We start from the raw sequence: 6,993 nt of genomic DNA, 5'->3' as shown, positions 1-6,993 counted from the left end.
CAGAAGGCAGGGTGTCAATCATTTACATGCGCCAAATTAACCCCCAAATAAAGCAGTGGGAGGAAAAGTTGTTCGCATGCCTACTCGGGCTGAGATGCCCTGATTAGAGGTGGCTGGCAGCTGTGAGTTCTTCAGCACCCCAGCAGCACTGGGAGGCACCTCCAGCATTAGAATCCGAGCAGGTGAACTACTCGAAATGGCCAACTGGAATCACAGTCGGTTGTTTAGGAGTATGGTCTGACCCCTTCACCTGGGGAAATAAGCCGTTGGTGACCCCTCGCATCTAGACAGCTCTTGGGTGGCAAAGGAAGAGGATGGAGGAGTGGAAGAAGATTACATTCATTGAGAAGCTACTATGTATGTGTTAGTGAAAATATTTCAACATCATTAGCGCTGTTGTCCCCATTTTACTGATGAGAAAAACAAACTAAGTTGTTAAATACATTACTCAAAAATCCATTACAGGTTTGACTAACTTCAAAACCTGTGCTCTTAGTATAACACATAGCTCTTAAACCCTGATCTCCCATGAAGGCAGGCAGGCAAGCAGACAGGAAAGGAGGAAGGGAGAAAGGAAGAAAGGGAGGAGGGAGAAAGCACTGCCATAGTTACCAGAGCGTCTCCTCTAGCAGAAATCCTTATAGAAGGTTATTTAACATGAAAAATTATGGTTCAAGATTATTCTGCAGACTTCTTTCAAATTATCATTTCACAAGTTACATTGGATAAGCAACAATGGGACATGGAAATGTTGGGAGAGGGGGCTAGAAACCTCAACACTGAGGTTGCAGGGTGAGACTTCATGGACTTGTTGGGTGCACCCACACTAACAATGGGGCTGCAAGTTCTTATGAAAACAGGATCGAAGCCTGCAAATGGGAGGCTCACACAGCTCCCTGCCACCACCCCCACTCGACCCAGGAAATGCCATCAAGGACCTAGGATTTTGCACTCGGATCAAGTTTGGCTCTCTTGCCTCCCTTGCTGGGTTTTTGTTAACTCTCAGGGATCCCTGAAGAACAGGAGGTGAGGGGAGTGGATGAGGGGAAGCCTGTGTCCTCTTTCTAGATGAGTGAGCTACAAGCTAGATCAGCTCCGTGGCCTCAGATGTGTAATAAAAAGCTGGGGAGAAAGGACTTAGTTGCTATTTCTCTCAAACTCCTAGTTTGGCTTTTACAGAGCTGTGCGGGCAGAGGTCTGTAGAAATAGGTTAGAATCAGGTTTCCACTGGTCCTGCCCTATTGCTCATTCTGAACGATAAAATGCATATAAAATCAGCAGCTCCAAGCCACAAGCGTGCTTAAGGCAAGATTGTCGGCTTGGAAATGTCACAACGAGTAAAAGATGTAGTGGACTTCTGCGCTTTGTGCAGTAGCATTTAGCCCGTGAGCGTCCCAGACAGCGCCCGGCCTAATTTCGGGCTGCATACGACTTCTAATTCTTTCCTCTCTTACCAGTGGTCCCATCTGGGAGAAACGGTACTGCTATCTCCGGTCGCAGCGGACCCCGCAAGTTTACTTGAGCTCAGGAGGGAAAGCTTGAGGAGGGGATGAGCGCACCGCCTGGAAAGGAACACGGAATCTACACAAATAACCCTTTCGGTCGCAGAACTCGGTTTTTAGTTGGTGGATTTCTAGACCCACTGGTGACAAGTGGCCCCAGCCGGCTCACCCGACAGCAGTTGGCGTAACAGACTGCCAGCGGGTCCGGAGAGGAGGCCGGGTCTGCGTGGAGCGGTTCCCAGCTGTCCAGTGCACACCAAGCTAGCCTCCCAGGGAAGACCCTTCAGCCTCAGCCTTGGCCCGCAGTGGGGGAGAGATCGGTGGGTCTCAGACGGAGGCTCTCGCCACCACTGGGCGACCTCCGTTGGCATGAATAAACGCGCCCTTCCCTTTCCCTCGGAAACTGGGTGACAAGGTCTGGAAAGGAGCCTGGGACCGGTAAGTCCCAAGGTGAGAGCATTTCCCGCTCCGCTCTCTCTGAGGGGTCACGGGGCTTCCTGGGCAATTTTGGGGCGGGGGCAGGGCAAAACAACAAAAATCTCTGGAAGCTATTTCCATCAGTCCTTTTCCAGATCAATATTAATAATGGTCAGACGAAGTGGTCAAAAATCAAAGGATACCCTGAGTCAAGTGTGACATCCGCAGTTTCAGAGGGCTGAGCGCTAGGAGTAAAGAGGTCACTACACGAATCACCCAGAAGCAGTGCCTTCTTACCGCTCAGAGGTCTTCCGCCCTCCACCCTCCGACCGTCCTCTCGCGGACCCCAGGCGCCGACACCGGGGGGTAGGGGTGTGGTCAGCGAGAGCCGCCGGCCCGGGAAGATGCAGGGCCCCAATCGCTGGTACTGGCCCTGTGCCTTCGAGCTCGGGAGTCCTGGACGCGTCTCGTTTGACTGTGTTTTCGTCCGTGTCTCAGCAGTGTCTCCCCCATGTCTACACAAGTCTGACTCGAGCGCGTCGAAGGCTGGTGGGAGGGCTAAGAGCCGGGGCGGTCGAGGATTCAGGAAGCGAGATCCCGAAGATTGCCTGAGTACCGCGAAAACTCCAGGTTAAGTTTTCTCAAACATGTGGTTACTCACCGCGAGGAGCTCAAAGGCAAAAGGTTCAATAGTCAAGTTGGTGGGGACTTTCCTTACTTAAAGTAATAATTTGCTAATTCGGATCTATTGCTTTTAAATATCGAGTTCCAGAGACCTCTGTCAATGCAGGCTTAATTTCATCCCACTGATGAAGGATGTTTATAAACGGCTCCTGTGGTGCAAGCCGAGTGTGAAAATATCAGTTTTATGCCTTTTGATAAGAATTACCGAGGTGGAAGGCTTATTAGGCGATTACAAATTTCGCAGCTGCTCGGAGCCCAATTAGGCAGCTCTTCGCGGTGAGTGGAAGCTGTGGGGGTCAGGGCGGGTTGGTGTTCCCGCTCTTCAGCCATGGACCTCCAATCAAGGCCTGGCTCAACCCAGACCCCTGCCCTGAATCCCTCGAGCTTTAGGGGGACACACCCTGCACCTCCCAACTAGCGGAGCGCCCCAAAGCCTGGGGCAGGAGGCACTCGCAAGTCTCTGGCTTTCTTTCTCCCAACCTTGCAAAGAGCCCTATCCATCAGGGCTGTTGGTTGGGTGTTGGTTGCCCCCTAGGTGGGCTTAGGTACCCGGTTTTCATTTAAGGAGAGGTGGGCATTCCAGAAATTTCAAGTTAGTAGGTAGGAATCGCTCCAACCCGGCGATTCGTTATCCACCTGCAGACACACAAGATGATGTTTTTTTTTGGTCTATCCTTATTTGCGACCAAAATTGGTCTCGGTTGCAGTCGGAGCTAAAATCCCTCATTCCACTGACAAAAGGAGTCCTGACTTTTAGCACAAACACCTAAGGTAGGAAGGGGTACTCTGCGAAGCATCAGGCGAACTCTTCCATTGTCGGAGCCGAGGAGAAGCCTGGGTAAGAGGTGTGACGCGAGCTCCAACAAGTTGGGACCACTGTGCAGGAAAGACCCCTCGGTATGCTCGCCCTCCACTGGGGGTCACAAGGTGGTTGGGCCCTGGATGAGAAGGACGCTCAGCCCTGACATTCACAGCAAACACCTGCGCGTCATTCGCCTCCTCCCTCCAGGCACGACCCCCGACGGAAGGCCTATACCACCTGGGATACAGAAATAACTCACCACCCGGAGGCCAACTGAGCAAGGCTGGGTGCGAGCAATTATCCATTGGGAAAGGTAGGTGTCCTGCCGGGCTCCAGGAATAAAGCGGACGCCAGACCAGTCTTTTAGGTCTTCTTATGTCTGACGATCATTCTTCTTGTCCAAACCCAGAAGCCTCTAAAAACGAATCATTTCCTCCACTTATGCAGAGATAGGAGCTCTTAGATCAAGATTAGTATTTTGAAAACCTGATTGAGAGCCCCCTGATTAGGCGAGGGTGGGTGGAAAGATCGCATGAACGCCCGCGCCCCCGCCCTAACTTCCCAAGACAGCTCCAGCGCTCCCCGAATCTCCAAATGATCCGCGCGATTTATTCTCCCGGATGGTAGCCAAACAGTACCCCAGATTCATTTTTCAGACCCTTAACAAATAGAGACTGTAACTAAATCGCCGAATTGGGTCTTTATTTTTAATTCCACTTTCAGTTCTGCTCTATACACGGCCTGATAGTCAACATTCTGCAGGACTCTCTCCATTTAGAAGAGCTATCTCGAGACTGATGCTATTTCATGGAAAATGCATTATGTGGATTTTTCCAAAAACACTAATTTTGGCACTTGATGAAAACCACAAGTTTTTCTGTTCTCCAAGCACAAGTTAGCTTTTCGAGCAGTCGGTCCACCCCAAGCCTTCAATTCTGTCCCCTTCCCCCGCACCTCCGTAAATTTAAAGGAGAGCTCCCAGAGAGGACCGGCAGGGGAATAGCTAATATTAACGTGGGCGCAGCTTCACGTCAAGAAAACAATGGCGTTAGGAAAATGCTCTAGAGACCCTCGTGTTTAGGGGAGAAAAATGTAATGGAGGAAAAACTAAATTTGCAGTCGATGCTCGATCTCAGGCTATTACATGGGCTCATTTTATCACCGGCAGGTCTATCTCTGCCCATTGTCCTCCCTCTAGCCTGCTGCTGACGAGTCTGGGTGGGAACGCCTCAATCTTCCTCTTCTAGACAATAAGGCAAGGAGATAATATTATAAATATATGTCTTATTGAAGCAACATTATATGATTTTGTTAAAGGCCTTTAAGAAACAGAGACTCCTAGATAGTCTTATATTACTGTTTCAGAGGCTTGCTTTGTTTCTTAAAAAGGGGAAATTCGAAATAAAAATTGTTAGTCTTATCAAATTCTTCTTTATACACTACATAATGAAGTAAAATTTATACCATAAAGAAGTTATTTACACAAACACACCCTCCAATTCTAATCAAAATTACCAGTATTCTGAGGACCACCCCTCAAATCCGCAGTCAAAATCTAAGGCAGAAGCTGGCCTTTTCCAGGGCTTCAGTGTTGCCTAGGATGAGATGAAACAGCAATACTATTAGCAACATACTTTTTTTGGTCTTTCCTGTAGCCTTGATTTCAAATCTAGTAGCAAAGGTTTTGTGCTACTCAGATGTTACTTCTTTATCTTAATGAGAAAACTTTTCGCAAAGGGAGTGCGAACCTCTAGATAACTAAGCCTCCAGGCTGCCAGAGAGCCGTCGCGGTCCAGGGCTAGACAGGAGAGCGGCTCGTTTCAGGAGAATGACTAAAACATTCGAGTCACCCAGACCTCCGCTTCCCCTTTCAGCTTGCTGCAGAAAGAGATGTAACCTGAATCTTTGTTTAGGTTTTGGTTAGGGAGTGAGAATTAAAAAGCCACGGCAGATGCAGAGAGCAGATTTTTTTTTTTTTAAGCCAAAAGTTAACTGGCCATTTTCATTTTTTTTCCTTCTTTAATACTAAATCTGGAGTAAGTTGGCTTGTCCTGATAACGATCTTAACTTGTAAGGAAGGCGGGTTTTTCTGAAGGAGGTGAGGCTATTCCTCCTGGAAAAGACTTTCACCCCACACCCTCTTCCCTCCTTCCATGTAAGGTTCCACCCTCTGGAAAACAAAACTTTTTTCCCTTTTCCTAGAGGGGCAGAGCTCAATGAAGTTGGGGAAAGACTCTTAGGAACAGTCCATCGGAGTGGCTACGGTCACAGCGGCCTCTTTGGACGAAGACTTGTAGCCTTCTTACTCTTCTTGGTGTGTCAGCTTTCATTAGTGCTCTGAGGCGGGGGAGGGGGGCCAGATCGGCAGACACGGACAGCCTCTGACCCTCTGGAATTGGTATGTGATAAGCAGCCCTAGCAGTGCCATGTATTGGAAAAGCGATCAGATGTTTGTGTGTAAACTAGAAGAAAAGGACGTGCCGGAGCTGGCAGTTCCCCTTGAGAAGGTGAGCGACCCGACGCCCGGCCAGACCAGCTGAATCGCAGTTTCCTTGAAACGCGAGCTGTTTGGGTTCCTAAACGAGGTTCAGAAATTACCTGTAACAGTCTCATCTTCAAACCCGGCAATTTTTTTTTTTTTTATTACGTAGTGGCGTTAGTCAGTAATCATTGCCTCCCCTCCCCACAAGCTCACTTAACCTGAGGCATGGAGACCGTAATTTGGGAGACGAAGCCTCGAGCCTAAGGCGATGTGAGTCGTGCTTTTGTTGTGTTTGCAGCGGTGATCGGGAGGTCGGGAGAGTGAGTCGGGAGGTTGGGGCGGCTGGGGGCTGGGGAGGGGGGCTGGACGTTGGGGAGGGACGGAGCCGAGGCGAGGCTTCTCTGTTCGGCAGCTGGCGGACGTTTGCCGGCCCTAAAGAGCTCCTCCGACCGCAGGGCGATCCTCGCTGTCGCAGTCGCACAGCGAAACAGAAGCAGACGAAGCTCCAGGAAGACTTTTGGGATCGCAGGGAGGGCTTTGAGGGCCACTTTACTTTAAAAAAAAAAAAAAAAAATCGAAAGAAACAAACCCTAGGGCTCTGTAGTTGCATCGTTCCTCAGAGTAGAGAGCGGGGAACTGACAAACTCTCACCTCGCTCTGGAGGCAGGAGCGTTTACTCACAAACGCGGGGTATGTCGCGTTTTCGGTTTGAAAATTATCTGCAGCCTGTTTGAGCGCCTCCGCGGCCCCGCACTGGGCACCACTGACTTTGTCTTCGCCCGAATGCTTGCGGGGAACGCACGGGAACTCCGGGGGCTCCTGCCTAAACTCTGTGTTTGCGAGGACGCGGCCTCCGTGCTGCGGCGCTGGGTCCCGGCAGAGAGCCCGGCGGTGGGGTTCGGGGGACTCCGGGGTTCGGACAGCATCTCGCTTGATGCTGTCAGAGGGAAGAGGGAGGCGAAGAGAGAACTACATAAGTGTGGGCCGCTCGAGTTCCCTGACACCACCCCCTCGCCCCCCAAGCTAGCGTTTCCGTGAACGGAGGCAGAAAAAGCCCAGAGCTGCTGCGTTTTCGTTTAAGTACAAAACTCCTGCAAAGGCTTGGA

Source organism: Oryx dammah, unplaced genomic scaffold (assembly GCF_014754425.2).
Source record: "Oryx dammah isolate SB20612 unplaced genomic scaffold, SCBI_Odam_1.1 HiC_scaffold_11227, whole genome shotgun sequence".
Taxonomy (NCBI): Eukaryota; Metazoa; Chordata; class Mammalia; order Artiodactyla; family Bovidae; genus Oryx; species Oryx dammah.
The sequence above is the reverse complement of the archived record's forward strand: the minus strand, read 5'-3'. Positions refer to the sequence as shown.